The following is an 18,381-nucleotide window of genomic DNA, read 5'->3' on the forward strand; positions in this document are numbered from 1 at the left end:
GGTTGCAGTTTAAGACCTAGCCAGAAATGGATCCAGCAAGAAAATTAATTATTTCCTTTATATCTTCCCACTTTTTAAAGCCATGCATCGACGATTTTCCATAATAAGATCAGTGACAGGCTACAATTAAAAACAGGGAATTTATTTTCATTTGCCCCGAGGCAAAACTGGTTTCCTAGCGGTCGTAGAACAACAAGCCCCAGCGCAGCCTGCCTGCGACTTCCTTACCCAGATCAACAGGTTTCACCTGCCGGTATGTCGAGATCAGTAACCTGCATCCGGAGACAGGTGCGAGCGGTGGAATCCCAGGCAACTTACACGCAGTCCCGCTTCCCTCATACTACCTCTAGGAGCCAAGGAAAGAGCCTTCAATCTTATTGAACTCCACCAAACCCCAGATGACAAGAAGAAGTCAGAGAGCAATACCTCTACAACGATAATGAGCGAGCGACCGAGCCAGCCGTTGCTGAAGAAGTGTTACTTGCCAGTCCCCTCCCCTGGAGCTTATGCCTCCCTCGCCTGTGTGACAGCCTGAAATCCAGGGCTTTGTGCTGTATAATAGGAACCCTAGAGGCTCCCACGGCTGCAGCCGATCTAGCTGGAGCAGAGGGGGCAACAAGTGCCAAGGAAGAAACACAAATAGAAAGAACAACCTGGTAAGGGCAGAGTCCTCGTACCACCTACATGTGCGAAGAGAATGTTACACGTACCGCATCTGTTCTATTGCAATAGACAGATTTATACCCTATGGGGAGGTCACCATATTGTGTATAAGTGCCAGTGTATAGGAACCAGAATTAGAATGGGTCACCTCTTCACTATAGGGAATAGATGCAAGAGGGGGGGTTGCATGGTCATACAAGGGACCCCTACTTCCTTGATCGGTGAATGAGCCAGTGGTTGGACTCTCAGCAATCATATTTATCAGTAATGCTTTATTCGTGAAGGAACAAGGTGAAGGGGAAGGCCAGTAACCCGATGGCTTGATATAAATCCAGGAGAACACCTTGGAGGACCCATCTAGGCTTGCACAAGATTGATCGTCCTACACCAAGTCACCATGGCTCGATCGAGCTGAAGTCCGTTAAATAATGTGTTATTTATGAAACAACCCCTTTAAAAAGTGTTCACACAGTATGTCACGCGAAAGCAATGGCTGTAAAGCTAGCCCCACACTTCAGCCCTCCACTTAGATTAATGCTAGCCAACAGTCTAGTGAGTATCAAGCCCCTGTCAACTGTAGGGAAGTTAGGGAATCAGACATGTCCAACAGACATGTCGGCCAAACAACCACTGCCGTCGATGGAAATGGCCAACGGCTTAACTAACAGCCACTTAGGAGTGCTTTAGATGGCCATGGGCTAATGAGATTGGCCTTATCTTCTGCACATGTGTGCCCACACGGCTGGACATTCACATTGCTCATTAGGCGGTCAGCGCTCTCTCCCAACTCCCCCATTCACATGAACGTTGGACTTGGGCCAAAGGCTCATGCATTTTCAAAAGGGAGAAAATGCAGAATGCTGCTGCCAATATGGCTCTGGCAGTGGCTTATCACCATAAAACAAAAAAAAGGGTAGGGTAGTTTGAATTTTAATACCTGTCCACCTTTTTGTTTACAGGTATAAGCCACTGGCAAACTACCACACCTCAGTCAGGGATGAAATGGGGGCAGCCCACCATATACATGAGCTGTGTGGCCAATCCTGCCTATATTCACCTGGTTTGGTCAACATTATTCTAGTGCGTATTGGTTCAATGAGTGCTTTCAGTGGGTAGAGGGGGGGGTATAGTTTACTGTCAAGACTCCTCATCCAAAACAAAAACACCTGGGGAATGCCGAAATTCGACACTCAATCCTTCTGTTTCCCAAAAGCAAAGCATGGACGCCCTCACACACATTTAGTCAGCCAGTCCAGCCAAAATCAAAAAAGAGTGAAGCCAATTTTCACCCAATATACAGACACTAGTAATGAGCGAATGTGCTCGGATAGGGTGTTATCCGGGCACTAACCGAGTGTCTTCGGGCATGCTCAAAAAATACGTTCGAGTCCCAGTGGCTGCATGTCTCGCGGCTGTTCTACAACCGGAACACGTTAGGCAATCCCTTCATGTGATGCAGCTGTCCAACAGCGGGGAGTCGGCACAGGGACTCGAACCTTTCATTCGAGCATGTCAAAGTCACTCAGCACACGAGTATGCTCGGAGAAAACCTTACGTGAGCATGTTGGCTCATCGGTAATCGGCACCTCAAGGAAGACCCGTCACCTGCTGTAAAAATTACTGATTTATATGGTGTAAATGCGAATTGTGATCTTAAAATCTAGTGGTTGTCTTTTCTTCCTGAGCCCACTTCCAGACATACAGCTCCTTCTTCCTTATGTAGAAATAGTCTTATAACCAAGTGGGTGTGACCATCAACTCTTCTGTGGGCATCTCCCATGGTACCACAACCAGTTGGGTAAAAATATTTGATTTATATACATGAAAGAGGTGCCTTATTCTCAGGAATAAAATGGCGCAACAACAAAAGAAATACAACGCCAGACTCAGAAGAACGTCGGCATTTACACTAGGTGATTACGGTATATAGACAGATATGTCCTTTGTAAAGATTTGGAAAAATGGAAACACCTGCTTGACACAGGCCTTGAAGGGGATGAGGCAACATTAAAACTTAAAATTCAGGTGCTGGAGATTTTTTAGATATTCCATCTGCACGAGTTCTTCTATTTAACTATCAGCCATATTTTCTTCAAACTGAATTCCGCAAGAAAAATGCCGCACAGACACATCGTACAATCAAAACCCTTCTCTCATTTTGTTGCCACTGAATCATCTGAGATGAAGTGTATTTCAGAAAAAAAAACGGCCTTGAATCTTCACATTATCAATGCAGATTACACAGAAACTGCAGGTGTGATAATCATATGGATAATTACATAAAATGGGATCTCGCTCTCCATCTCAAGATGTTCCTTGGAGACACATGACAACAATCTCAATGACGAGACCTACATGGAGATGTGCACGGCTTTAAAAATACCCGTTTCATAAGCGGCAAGTCTGTCCTGCCAAGGCCCTTTATTTATCGCAATCCTATATGGTTTACCAGAGGGCAGAGCCTACGATGACAACCCAAAAAAACCATCATGGCAAAAAAAAAGTATCATTTCACCCGACGAACGAGTGCTTTGCACTTTCATCCGGAGATTGGCAGCCTGATTAGACTGCAATATTGTGGTTAACTAACATCCTTATGGAGCGCTCATTCATGATATTTGTGAAGGGTTAAGTTTTCTTTAGGATTCTAAGGAGAGGTTAAAATAAAAAAGGTTTAAAAGGGTTTAGTGAAGGTCAAAAACAGGAAATCTATGAAAATCAAATGGTCCCATGGTCCTCAATAGTCCTATTGTGTGCATACAAGAAGGTTCTGTTAAGTCGTAGGCCACACCAACCTTTTACCTTGCCTCATGTACTTCTCAAACATCTCCCCTTTCTTCTAAACATTAAGAGACCTTTCTCTTACTTTAAAAATGAGTCTGTCATCCTGAACTTAGCTGCAGTTAATCAAAAGGGCCTTTCATCCCATAACTACCTGCATCTGACAAGTACGTTCATATTGTCCTGAGAGAGTGAAGAACAGGAAGTTTTGTATGATGAACGATGGATTACGGAGTCTCCTCAGGGTCATGTCGTTTAATGGGACACAAGGGTTTCTTCAGTAACCTATTATATGACCAAAGGCAGCAAAACAGCAAGAGGTCTTGGGTGCAAGCGAAGTACCAAGGCGTCTCCTACTGATATATCGCTAAAGACTATCTCTCCTGGCTAATCTGAGCTTTTTGTTCTTCGGGACGTTGAATGACCCTAACAATGTAGTGCACACCATTAAATGGTCTCTTCGGTGAAGAGTCTACAAGAGGTCTTGCCAGTCATCGAAAAACCAGAAAACCGCAAGGGATTCATCCATATAGTACTATACCTAGAAGGTTTTCAGTTATCAGGAGAATTTCCAACCATGTTCTTTGGCAAATATATAGGATGCACTAAATTAGAGAAGATCTATTTAGAGAGAAACCCCCAACGTGGTCCTATACTAAACCACCACTACAATCTGAGTGGGTGCCATGTCATGAAACATCTTCCCTTCACTGCCTGTAGTTTCAGTAGCTAGATCTACGGCAATCAGCTGATAGATGGGACAGCTGTATTTTGAATGGGTCGGGGTGTGGGTAGATCAGTAGGTTTCACACTGCACTTTGGTCATTTTATGGAGCGTGACTCATTGGCGCATATGCCCCATACTGCAGTGGCATGTTTCCAGTTGGCTGACTTGAGACACATGGCCTAATGAACTAGTCACGGTGACGGAGGAGGAGATCAATACAACCTAAATAATTGATAACACTACAATGCAGCAATTTACAAGGTAAACACCTAGAGCTAGCATTAGGCAGAGTTTGCTTCTTCTGAAGAAAAGCCAATTTGAATAACCTTTCTCAAGTTGCAAAACTCACTACACCAGCTGGTTCTCTCCACAAACAAGGGCATCTGACCTCAGAAGAGATTAGAAACTTGACAGAAGAATTATATGACATACCCTCTGGCTAGTGGGAGAACAATACTTCTCAGACGAGGAGAACCAGTTCTGACTATTCTAGATCTAGTCTAAAAACCAAGGATTAGAGAGAAGAGAGGGTAAACAGGACCACTCTCGTTGACAGACAGGCCCCAATGCACAGACCAAAGCAGGATGAACCTGCTGATGTCTTAGATCAGCCAACAGTAACGTATACAAGGGCCTCCCAACCTTCAAGACTGATGTCTGAGGAGAAAACAATCCTGAACGTTGCATTTCCAACAGCAGATCTTCCTTTGACAGATAGCCACTTCCAAACTCCATTGGTGGTGGCTTATCAGAAGACGGGAGAACCCCTGTTTGTGTAGGACATGGGAGAGATTTCTGTTGGTCCCGCCATCAGCTATCTAATGTGTATGGGGGCTGGAGATCAAACTCACTAACTTTATTAGGTATGAGGTACAATACTAAAAACAGCCCACAGACAAGAGTGGTGCCATTTTTTCTTAAAAATATATCTAAATAAAAAAAAAAAAAAAAAAGAAACTGGAGGCTTGGTATTGACACCTAACAATTTGTTTTGGTTCTTGTGTTAACGTGATTGTGAGTAAATTTAGGTAACATGTGCATGATTACAGCACACACACTGACTGAGAGGGATAAACAGCGATTTGCATCTGCGGCAACAAAAAGCCCAAGTCATCATTCAACTTCCAATAATTGGCGAGACATGTAACATTTCATTAAGAACAGAAGAAGAGGTGTGAAATCTGGTGATGTATTCGTGAATGCGGTAATCCCCCCGGGGGGCATCCATTCACAATGACTAATGTAATGTACATATTTCACAAGGCTTAGCAACTGGAAGGACCCACAACACACATGGCTCCATGGGAAGGGGTCAGCAGGGACAGGACCCCGCCGGGCCACTTAGTATCACAATGCAGCAGAGGACAAGGGACAATCTATGGAAATTGGCCTAATTGTTTAACTGGTGTACAGTCCATTTTGCACATAATTATATCCCAAATCCCCCCCATTATGGCTCCCGTCTTCACACAGATGCCAATTTCAATGTGAATTAGCCATCCCTCCAACTGGTCCGATTCAATTAGAGAGTCATTAATCAAATTCCTTCACCCCTCATTTTTCTTTATTTTTTTTTTTATACTTGAGAAGTACCGGTAGACTTGCCCCTATCCCAACATTAATTTGGTAAGAATTTTTTTTTTTTTTTTTTTAAACAAATTTTATATGGGAATTACGTCCTGGTAGATGTTCATGCCGACCATTTACATAAGATGGAGACAGGCAGAACATCCGAGAAATCTTCTAGCTAGCAGTATTACAAGCAAAGAACATCGCACAAGGTGATCAGATGCAAGAAGTATCTAAAAATATCAGAGGATGCTCTGGGGACGGTCACATCACACACTATTGGCTAAAAGCTGGCGACCAATCATGTAAATGTTAGAACCATATGTTTGTGTCAGCAGTTTTCCATATCAGAAAAATGTTAAATATCGGTACCATGGGTGTCATGATTTGCCCAAAATTAGTTCTCAATGTCACGGCCTCAGATCAAGGACGCTCAAAATGGCTTTAAGTTGGGTAGTAAGAAATTAACCAACTAACCTCATTGTTTAAATAGTCCACAGATTAGACAGCCAGGGAATTATGCTATAGGTTTTTGCCATGTAATCTGAGAGCAACATAGTGAAGGGACAGAAACACTGATTCCAGTGATGTGCCACTTACTGGGACTGTGTGTTGCCGTTTCAATAAAACAATTATTTTATCAGTAGCAGTTAATCACTATAGGACTAAGTGTCCCGAGCCTCCTAGTCAACTGTTCTGTGTAACCCCACCACTAATTATAGAGGGAAGAGCATGCAGAGCACTGCACCGGAGGGGGTAATTGATTTTTATCACAACTGTTGCACTATGTAAACTAAGGGTACCGTTACACCTAGCGACGCACCAACGATTCCGACAACGATACGATCTGGCTAAGATCGTTTGTGCATCGCTAGTAAGCAGTCATACAGGCCGATCTTCATAACGACGCATCAGCGATGTCACTAACGACCACAGCGATCGTTGGTACCATGTCACACACTGTCTATAATAGCGATTCAGACTTTGAATAGGCGTCCTTCAGCGCTATCTATATTAGTTTGGGGTCGCCAACGAGGTCGCTCGTCGTTGATAAGGGGCGTCAAACACAGCGATGCATGCTGGTCAGCGTGACGCCAGCGATCAAAAAATGATCAGGCAGGGAGCCGGTCGTTTCCGCGTGTCACACTTAGCGAGATCGCTAGCGATGTCACTGTTGCGTCACAAAATCGTTGTCGCTTCAGCGACATCGCTAGCGATCTCGCCGTGTGTAATGGGGGCTTACGTGACATCACTGGCATCAGGGTCTCAGCCCCTACATCACACTACTTTCAGATTACAGAGAGACAAACCTGAGAGATTACCTTTAAATGTTCATATAAACTTCAGATGATTCCAAGCAGAAACAGAGACACCTTGCCCCAGCCATGTCAGATGGGTGGGTTCTGAAACGTGTAGTCCCCACAAACCAGCTGTTACCAGATGTGGATAAGAGTCGATCTGCAGTAAGCGGCAGCAGCCGCTTAGTCTGCCACTAATAGTGCTCCGCTCCATACACAGCTCATATCATGCCAGAGATAGTGCGGTTGTTCACTACTTTAGCTGGTGTCTAGGACAGGTCATCAATGTCTGATCAGTTGGAGTCTGACCCCAGGCCCGCCCGCCGATAAGCAGTTATTGGTGTCGCTGGCTGCTGGCCAGAAATACTCACTTGCGGAGCAGGCAGTCTTCTGATAGTGGCCGTGGCCACTACACATCTGCCTACTATTGATTTGAAAAGGACGCGGATATGTAGTACCAAGCCTCGGCCACTATCAGAAGACAGCCAGCTGCGTGAGCGAGTATCCGGCCAACGATGTCAATAACAGGGATAGGTCATCTGCGCCAAAGCTGTGGGCAACCCCTTAACAGTTGGTCTGTGGGTTTGGGGGGGGGAATGATGGGTGTCAGACTTCGACCACACCTTAAAGGGAATCTGTCACTCCCTGGGACGTATATAACCTACTACTGTCGGCATAGAGGGGATTGAATTGTTAGAATAGTACAACCTGTATGCCTCATAGCTGCTGTCTGTGCTGTCTGGTTACTGAGACAGCCTCAAAGGTGCGGTGACTCGAAGAAAAAACTGCCTCTGTTATTAGTTTGCGTACCACCCTCTTCCATGCATGTCACGGTGTCCTGTGACGTGCAGTTGTGGCACCGGAATCCTGCGCAATTATGCTTACCTTTACCACCCTTCTATGTGCAGGGTCTTCACCCTTCCGGGTCAGCGAGCCACTGCTCCTTCAGTAGCAGTGACTTGCCGAAGCTTGCGCAGAAGAACAATGAAGCCAATGCCCATAGAAAGACCGAAATGGTAAGGATAATCTCGCAGGCGTGGGATTCCGGCACCACAACTGCACGTCACAGGACACCGACATGCATGGGAGGGGACGGTGGTCCGCAAATTAACACCGGAGGCAGAGTTTTCATCCTGGCGCCACACGACCCGCAGCCTGGAAGAATTAACATAAAAGACAGCAGCTATACATAGGTATACAGGTAGGATGATTTTAACAGTTTGACCACCTGTATGCCCATAGTAACAGGATATATACGTCCCAGGGGGGGGGAACGGATTCCCTTTAAGGGTCAAGTCATTAATATAATAGTGGAATTCCCAATTGTCATTTTTTACCCTAATTTACAAGTTCTAGTAACATTATGACATTCACAGCGCCTGAGCCATCGGAGAGCGTCGCCTATCAAATCTCCTGTATGGCAAGAAACGAGGACAAAGGTGACACTCCTGTCAGTATGACGATGGAAAGAGGATGACAGAGAGAACCCTTTTTATGGGTCACCTTCCCTACTATATACTGTAAACTAGGGAACCTTCAAGTCTTGAGGTCACTAGTTCACCACAACTTTTATTCACCAACCTCGTTTGATACTTGCGTTGCATTTTCAGAGTTTACAACTATAATCCATTATAACATTTTTCACTTCTAACGGTGACAAAAAAAAAAAAAAAACCACACCCCTGGCATCAGGACCTTTTTCGTACCGCCGTAAAATAGTCATCTAGTGAGGCATTTGCGGTTTGCATCCAGCAGAGGCAAGAAAGTCATTGTAATAGATGCGCTGCACGCTGTTGCTCATATTAAGTCTCCTCTCCAGTCAAAATGGCCAATCTTCCCAATTTATATCCCGTAAAAGCAATGTTCCCCAGCTGGCAGATGTATGGGATTTGGCTCTACATTCCCGCTGCTTTGTGAATATCACAATTTCTCCTGATCTCAGGTGCTGCAAATTACAGTGGGAAGTCTCCAGGGTTAGGGCAGATCGTCTGCGCGAAACGGCGAGTGCTATGCAAAATAAAACACGAGTTTAGCACAACGTACGAGAGATCACACGTTACAGCCAAAAATCAGAAACTGGTGGCCTACTGCCCTTCCGAGGAGGATGCGGGAAAGCATCGGCTAGAGATGCCCAAGAAGGGATTTTCTTCTCTGCTTTTTTAATCAGGGTAAAAAGGTGAAGTCTCAGCACACAGAGCGGAGTGTCAGCCTATACATCACGCTGCAGAGCCGTACACTGGCTCCAGATCCATTCTGCATCGCTGTGTCACCGGGTATGAACTTCTCTTTCGTGAAGATAGAACGGCAACGCTCCAAGGGCCTTGTGAGCAGCGGAGAGATGGAGCTGATGGGGCATTTGATCAAGTGGTTTTGCACTTCAGCCAGTCACTTCGGCACACCTGACTTCCTGATGCATCGCTCCCTCTATGCAACCAAACCCCATTTATTCTTAAGTCTCGGTACACATTCAAGATTTACTGCCGAATCCAGATACAAAAGACGAGGGGGACAAAAAGAAACAAACCACACACACACACACATACACCTAAGCATAGTAAGCATTCGCAAGTTTACTAATACAAGGTAAAACAATATATAGAGAAAAAAAAAAAAAAACACACACAAACAGAACAATCTATACTCTTCCCCCACAGTAGTGGGTCCTCCCTTTGTTAACACAGCTTTTCCCAGAAGGTCAAGTGAAATTGAGGTGTCACATGACCTCTGGACAATTTAGCAGTGGCCATTTGGCTGAGCGAATGACTACTCTGATGAAAAAACACAGGCTGCAGTCAATCAGTGGCCGTTGATTGGTTGCAGCGTCTACGAGTACAGATTGTTTTCTTATGGGTCCTGGAATAAGTAGGGGTTGTCCAGTTGATGATACACCTTTAAGTTGGCTATAAAACACTAGCCAGCCATTACTTATTACTCCCGATGACCCACTGGAGGAGAGGGCAAGGAGGAGAATAGCTGCTGTCAGATATTCCTGGCAGAGGCTCGCTTCCTTCCAGATCGGGCATGTTAAAATCCTTTTTTCCCCTCGAACATTTGGCATTGGGGGAGAATTGATGGTCATCTGGTCTAAAAATTTTTTTTAGAGATTCTGACATGTATGCAGCCTGTATCGGCATCTCTACCTTGAGGCACTGAAATCCTGAGCACCCGAATCTCAAAAAGGTGAAGAGTCTGTATGATCTCCCTATACTTGTAAAGATCTCTTCCAAAACAGCCTCAAAAGATCTCTCATCAATCATCAACAGCAGGGGCGGAAAATTAAATTTGCCAAGGGGCCCACGAAAGTCTGAATGTTGTGAAGGGCTCCAGCCTCCACCACCACCACCAGGACCGATGGGAGTGAATACCGGTACATCGAATGCACGCCACAGCCTATGTTTTTTCTATGAAAAGAACATAAAATACACATCAACTTCTAGTTCAGAGACCATCCATAGAATCTAAAAATGTGACATATCTTCCCATCTGTTCTTCCTCCCTCTGGACTCTGTATAAATGTCATACAAGAAGCCCGCCATGCTACCGCTACGTAACATTGCTTTTGATTGAGAAGTGGTTGGAAACATTTCAAAAGTTTTTTTTCCATTGAACACCATTTCCCAATGAGCCAGGTAGAAAATCCGAGAAGAGCCACCGTCACACAAAGGCCTCGATTATTAGTGTACAGTAAATGGCAGACCGTGTGGGTAAAGGCCCGGCTCTCAGAGCGCAGGCTGGTATAAAAGCCAACACAGAAGGGTCAAAACCTACAACGCACATCATAAAAAAAAGCTAATTAACAGGATTGAGGAGTGAATGAGGTTTCCTCTCAATAGTGTCCACAGATTATATTGTTCAGGCAGCCCCGTGACTCTGCTGCTTTTTTTTTTACCTCTAATAAAAACGCCAAGCCTGAGGAGCGATTCAGGATGTCGAAATGACAGGTTAATGGCGAAAAAGCTGTTTATATGGCCAGGCCTTTGTGTTAAAAGAGAATGTGATGGAAATTCATCAAGACTTCAACACCGGAAATGATCCGAACAATCTGGTTGTGTTGTATAATTACGTAAATGTGGCTTTCATGACCAAAAAAAAAAAAAAAATACAACATGAACTCTGGGGACTAATTCAGACTAGACATGAGGAAACTAGAGCAGGGAATCATTAACAAGAAGGAATAAAGAAAATTTAAATAAAACGGCACTGTCGTAATAAAGGGGTAGTCCAACGTGTAATTTTTTTGTAGGGACTGAATGGATAAATAAAACTTGATTAAAAGGAAGTTTGTCAACAGAAAGTGACTGCTTAACCTTGTTGTTTGTTGTGTTTGAATTTTTATGCCAATGAGGCTGAAGAGCCATTTGGAGATCTGAAGCCTCCGTCATTCCAGCACTATTCCTCGCCCAGTATCGTCTCCTGCACCACCAACCGCCTCTCTGCAGTGTGACTGAGTCAAGGAGGAGGAGACTGTGCTGGGCGGGAAATACAGCTGGAGTGACAGAAGCTTTAGATCTATAGCCTCATTTGTATATTAAATCAATCGCCAAATTTTTCAGTAAAGGAGGAATGGGCTGGCCGTGTAAAAGGTATTGCTGGACAGGTCCTTGAAAGAGCCACATGCATGTACACAATTTGGGGGATGAAGAAATGCAATCAGATTCGGTTTAACAATCTCAAATTTTATGTTGGAATGTAGTGTGTCCCCATAACCCCACTTGTGATAAAGAAAAAAATATGTATATTCTTCAAAACAGAATCTAGATACTCTTAGTTAAGGGTATGAAAATCTTAGATGAATTGTTATGCTGCCCAAAGTTCATATGAAACTGTCTTTGTCCTATGAAGAGCTGCCATGGGGACACAGGAACAACAGGTCAGTAACGCTGAATTCTAACTTGGAGCCAAAGGGGAAAAAAGAAAAAGGATCCTTGCGCCCATCATAGGAGCTGTTAATGTTCCCAGAATGATTTATCAGAACTCCGCAGCCAGTCGCTTTCGTAGATAAGTTTCAGGCCGACCAAAGTCCATTTTAAACCAGTCACAGCAGTCTGTCCTGAAGTATGTGGTCACAACAATATCCAGAGGATTTAGAAGGGCTTTGGCAGAGTTTACTCCAAATACCCTTGGATAAAACTTGTAGCAGAGTCCTCGATGTGACCTTGGGTGTAAATGTCTAGCTAGTGCAAAGGCTTAGGCATTTCTAATGCTGCAATTACTATGGAGGGTGGATGAAAAAAAAAAAAAAAAAAAAAAAAAAAAAAAGCTGAAGTAGTTCACGGAAGGCTAAATCAGAAAGAGTGGCACATCATATTTACTATGCAATATTTGGAGAAAACTAAAAATTAAGTACATACAGTACATGTAAAAAATATACAGGAAAAATGTGCACATAGATCATGTAGGATGTTTGCGCTACAAAAAGTAACTTTAAGCCCTTAGATTCTTTGCAGATTGGAGGTGGTCGGGGGTTCGGGCCAGAAGTTCCCCTTAATCACTCAAGGGCACGGCGCTGGAGGAAGGGCACAGCAGAGGACAGCTGTAATGGAAGGTCTAGAGCCTATCACCCCATAGTGCATGCTCAGGCAGGAGGTGATCACTCCTGCCTCGTGAGATGTGCCCTTCTCTGAGATCATGGTGGGGGAAAGGGTCTTGGGACTAGGCTATAACTAATCTGCTGAAAGTGTCATAGATGAAGATTGAAGGTAAAGACGTTGTCCACTACTTTGATAACCCCTTCTCATACCCCATGCTTCGCCCAGATAAAATAAGCCTATACTCTCCTCCCATGACAGCGCCATTCCCGCGGTGACGACACTCGCTCTCCCCGGGGCTCTCAAGTGGGTTTTGGGATACGTGACCCCAGCGCCCAGTCAGTGCTGGAGTCACAGTCTCCGCCTTCTGTCGAACTGAACATGAAGAGGAAGTCAGATCAGCTGCAGGCCAAACTTCCTCTTTATGTTAAATTCGACAGAAGGCGGAGACTGACACCAGCACCAGTTGGGTGCCGTGGTCGCGTGTCACAATGTAGGGAAGGTGACCGGACGGACGGACTTGTCAGAATAGAGAAAGGAAGGGTTGCACAGTTTAGACAGGTGTCAGTTATTACAGTGGGGAAACAGCTAGGAAAGTGTAGTGGACGTGCAGTACCTTGGGTTGACCATTAGAGGGCAGGGAGGAGTGTAAGCATAGGATTTGACATCAGCTTAGGGCTTAAGAAACCGTTGGTCATGGGGGGCGGAGTTATAGGGAAACGGGAAAGATATAAATTTGAAGGAGGGTTCCAGAAAGTTCCAGTCCCCAGGGGGAGCTCAAGTGATAAGGACACTGTGACAGTTAGTGCACTGTGAGGAAAACCCAACCAGGGGGACTGAGGAGAGAGAAAGTACCGCAGTATAGACGAGGCTCCGGGTGTGGGACACCGTATTTGGAACGATGTTTGACCAGTAAAATTACTGTTGGTGCATAGGCCTACGGCGGCCACAGTGACGGAGCTGTCAGAAACATCTCAGAGTGTAAAAGGGACGGTGCGTACATATACGTCCCTGGAGAAAGTACGTGTCACAAGGTGTTCTGTAACCGGAGAGTTGTGCAGAGAAGTGCGGTGTGTTGAGAGGCCGTCTGGTGGATGGCGAGAAAGCGAATAAACTTGGACCTGTTGCACCCGAAGCTGCCTCCAGCCTGTGTCTGTACGTTACTGCGCGGTATACAGAGGGACCACCCCCCAGTCCGCCCCAACGACTCTACAACATCAGCACAGTAGCCCCAGGCAGAGCAAGTGCAGACACCGGCACAGGAGGAGAGTATAGACCTTTTTCTTTTAATCGGGGACAAACATTTAGCTCCAGAAGGGGTTGTCCTGGTAGTGGACAACCCCTCTAAAGGGCCCGTTACACATAGCGATATCGCTAGCTATATCGCTGTAACATCACCGATTTTGTGACGCAGCAGCGATATTGCTAGCGATATCGCTACATGTGATACTTACCTCCGACCGGCTCCCCCGCTGATTATCGCTGATCTCGCGAGAACGTCCGGGACCATTTCTCGTCAGGCGTTTCCTGCTGGGCTTCCTGTGGCGCCGACGAGCGACGCGTGGACGCGGGCGGGAGGACGTCAGGATCGCCTTGTCTGACAGGTAAGTAGCGACCCCCGACCGCTGCTATGTCGCTGTGAGATCTGCCTGTGTGGCAGCTCACTAGCGACCACTTAGCGATGCACCAGCGATCCATATCGTTGTCGGGATCGCTGGTGCATCGCTAAGTGTAACGGTACCCTTAGTCCATTGAGTTCAATCTATAGCCTAACATGTTAATCCAGAGGAAGGTGGATACCCCATGGGGCAGACACTAAGCTCCATATTAGGGGAAAAATTTCTTCCAAACGCCATACTGCAATCAGACTAACTCCCAGGACCTACGCTCCACCACAGAATCTAGTGCCCATATCCTGCAATATTATATTTTTCAAGAAATTTATCCAGACTTTAGTGAACAACCCATTACAACATCATTAGGCAGAGTTCCATAGTCTCTCTGCCCTTACAGTAAAGAATCTGCATCTGACTACCTGCCTAAAGAAAAAAAAAAATACCAAAGTGCTTATTACTATTTTACACCATGGGGTCCCAGGTTAAGAAATGCACCTATGCATTTTACTGGGGGTGGGAGAAGTGGTAAATTCTGAATGTTGGGAGCTTTTCTATCGCATACATTGGAGAAACTTGATCACAACTCTGTCCTGCTCATCTGGAAAGACATGTCAACTGAAATGCGGGATGTCAAAACAATGAAAAAAAAAAAAAAAAAAAAAAAAAGGAAGAAGATTCTTTGGGTCCAACAGTACAGCAAGCCTTTGATCTGTCAAGACAGTCGCAGGCAGCGGTAAATTCTGAGGACAGGCACAGAAGTGGTGCGCCTGCTGACAGCGCTGACCTTTGGCAAAGTAGCGCTTCTGAACATGCTTAGAGAAGGCTGACAGGGAAGCTGGTTCTGTTTCCAATCTTTACCTTCTTGCCAATATTCCAGTTCTTCACTTTGCTTTTATCATTTTAGGAAAAAAAAAAATAAAACAGAATTGGAAAATCTAACAAGGCAAAGTTTTACAATTTTGCAAACGATCATATGCATTTGCAAAATTGTCGAAAATGAGCCCTGCTGATGGGAGGAAATTATCTTTATTTCCCCCCCCCCCCAGTCACAAGTGCGGCACTGGCACGATTTCAGTCACCGTTCTGTGAATAGGCTGCAACCGCACCCCAGCACTGACAGACCGCAGGCCCTAAGGGTATGTGCACACGTTGCGGATTCGTTCGCGGATCTGCAGCGGTTTTGGACCTGCGGATCCGCAGCAGTTTTCCAAGAGATGTACAGTACCACGTTATCCTATGGAAAACAAAAACCGCTGTGCACATGCTGCGGAAAATTCAGCGCGGAAACGCAGCGGTTTATTTTCCGCAGCATGTCAATTCTTTGTGCGGATTCCGCAGCGTTTTTACACCTATTCCATTCTAGGAATCCGCAGGTGTAAAAACGCAGGCAAAATCTGCAGGAAATCTACAGTAAATCCGCAGGAAAAAATGCAGGCATTTTGACCTGCGCATTCTGCGCAGAAAAATACGCAGACGAATCTGCAACGTGTGCACACCACTGCCGGGGGTGTGGTTATAGCCGCTGATCTCTATACACATAGAAGTGACTGAACAAGCGCCGGCGCTGCCCCCATGGCTGTACCCCAAACACTAAAAGGGAGAATAAAATTCATTTCCTCCCGGCAGCAGGGCTCTAAGGACCGGTGTCAGGCAGGTTCAGAATGCTATAAATCTGCAGGTTAACCCCATATCTGCAGATTAACAGTGTCACTTTAAATAGCCCAGTGTAATGCTTTAGTTCTGCTGCGGGAGAGCTGCAGGGAAATTAAATCCTTTATCAGATTCCGCCACATATTACAGGTGATCAGGATTTTTGCATCTTCAAAAGAACCCATCTAATAAAACACACAAATACCGTTACATCACAGTGATTTAACTACCGTAATTCTTGCAAATAAACCCACTGTCCCCTGTTATGAATGAGTCACCGAGGAGGAAAAAACAAAAAGCAAGCTAAGCCCAGAAAACCGGAGAGGTTGGTAACTAGCGGATTGCAGACCCCTGATCCTATCCACAACTAGCAGTAGCCGTGGAGTGTGCCTACGGTGGTCCTAGATGCCTCGTCACGGTCGGAGAACTAAATAAGCCTAAAGAAAGAAAGGGAAAATCTAAACTGCCCCAGAGCAGACCCCAAAGCAATAGACAGCCCCCAACAAGTATTGTCGGTGAAACAAGATGAAAACACAGACACAGATCGAAAGATAGGCTAAGCAAACGATGGGGCCCTTGCTAACTAGAAAGGACAGGAAAGAAAAGCTGCTGTCTGCAATCACGCAAAAAACCCTGCCAAAAAATGTCCAACACGTCGGACAGAAAAAGGCCCTGAATTCGCTAGACTTCAAATCACTATATCAGCACTCAGGTATATTCTGAAGACAGAGCAAAAGAGATCAACTGATCAGAGACAAAATGGGGATTCAGCCCAGTCCCAGCCAGGGCTGGCTGAACACAAAAACTAAGTAAACCAGACAAAAACTCATATGAACAATAGCAGAGAAAACTTAGCTTTAGGAAGGCAGGAACCAAACTGGAAACCAGAAGCCACAGTCAGGAAAAAAATCACCAGCAAGAAACTAGGGAGTCGGCTGCCTTAAATCCAGTCAAACTCCTGATGTCCAATCGCAGTCCTCTTCCTCAGGTGGCCGGTCTCTGCCATTTAGATCAGCTTCAATACCTCCCTTCACCAACAGAGGGAGTCCAGATAGAGAACTCACTACTCCTCTGTCAGCACAGCCAGCTCCATAACCCTCACCACAAGCCAGAGGCAAACCCGAAAATGAGCTCACAACAGTCCCCCATGTTCTTCTATGACTTTTAGGCCGATTACAAGAACATCATTCTGCTAACAGCAGCTTTAATACATAATGAAAGTAGGAACTTATGATATGAGCAACAAACAAGAAGATTAACCCACTTTAACAAAAAATAAGATGCAGCACTATGACAAAATGGAAACCTTGTTTCGATGAGTATTTTTTTTAATTTAGATTTCAACCATCTTTCATTGATCATTTTCTAAAATACTTTGGATGCTGTCCTGTTAAGGCTACTTTCACACATCAGGTTTTCGGCGTCAGGCGCGATCTGGCGTCGTGCCGGAATGCCGGATCCGTCAAATGTTTTGTAAAACCTGATGTGCCGGATACGGTTTTCTGCCAGATCCGTCTTGTTCTTGACAGACAAAACCGGATCCGTCTCATCCGGTTCATCCGTTTTTCTATCCGTTTTTCGACGGATTACGCCGGATCTGGTTTTTAAAATTGACCCTTGTGGCCTTCCGAACGGGATTGGCTACTGGAAAACTATATATAGCATGTTCCTACAGCCCTTCTTTGACAGGTTGTAGAGGAGAAAGTGCAGGTTGGAGAGAAGAGCAAGTTACTGGCGAAGATGGATGTTTTCATTGGAAATATTACCACTAGAAGTTCTGTGACGGTTTCAGTAATGAGGGACAATTTTGCACTATACTTTATGTCACCTCAAGGCAGAGTACACTGGCAGGATGACAGAGTGTGAAAGATTTGTGCCCTAACCAAACTTGTGTACCTTCTGTACCAACAGTATATACCTTTGCCAACCAAAGTTGGCTATCTTGTCATGGTCTTACTATTTTTAGCTTTAGGCCACAGGTGTGTACCTGGTTGTGTTTTATGCAAAGTATTTCACCTTTTAACAAAAGTTGTGTACATTGTTAGGAAATCACCAACAATAAACACAACTTTTCAGGTGAAATACTTTGCTTCAAACACAACCAGGAGCACAACTGTGGCAAAAAGCTAAAATTTACCCACAGTTATATACCTGGTTTTGAATACCTTTTTACCTTTTAAGTACCCTGTATTTAACCTTTTTTTTTAAACATATTTCGCCGCAGAAAGAAATGACAGACAACCAGTGTAAACAATAATTTAACTTTTATTTAAAATATTTTTTTTTGTGTAAACTGTTTTTAAAGTTAAAAAAACTTTTTTAATAAAGGTTTGAAACCAACCAAATAGGCATTTTTATTACAAAAAAAACATTATAACTCGGTGTAGTGTGGGGTGGAAATACTGCTGGAGGGGCTGCGGGACACTTCGACAATGGGAGTGTGGAGAGAGGACTGGGAGTGTGGAGAGAGGACTGGTATCGTGGTGGGGAAGGAACAGTTAGAGGTGATGGTGTGGAAAAAGCTACAGAATGGGTGGACATGTGGGAGG

General features: G+C 44.9%; 1 protein-coding gene across 10 annotated transcripts in view; it reads right to left on the reverse strand.

Annotated features, from left to right (window-relative positions):
- Positions 1-18,381, reverse strand: part of PCDH1 (protocadherin 1) — a 220,191-nt gene that overhangs the window by 164,165 nt on the left and 37,645 nt on the right. Inside the window, exon 1 of one of the 10 annotated variants that reach the window (XM_073568025.1) lies at positions 229-1,434. The exons of the other annotated variants lie outside the window; for them this stretch is intronic. The gene's annotated coding sequence lies outside the window, so the exon portion shown is untranslated. Of the gene's footprint in view, positions 1-228; positions 1,435-18,381 lie in introns of those variants that run through there. 10 annotated transcript variants of the gene reach the window in all.

This window comes from Dendrobates tinctorius, unplaced genomic scaffold, assembly GCF_039654945.1.
Source record: "Dendrobates tinctorius isolate UK_male_01 unplaced genomic scaffold, ASM3965494v1 ptg000020l, whole genome shotgun sequence".
Taxonomy (NCBI): Eukaryota; Metazoa; Chordata; class Amphibia; order Anura; family Dendrobatidae; genus Dendrobates; species Dendrobates tinctorius.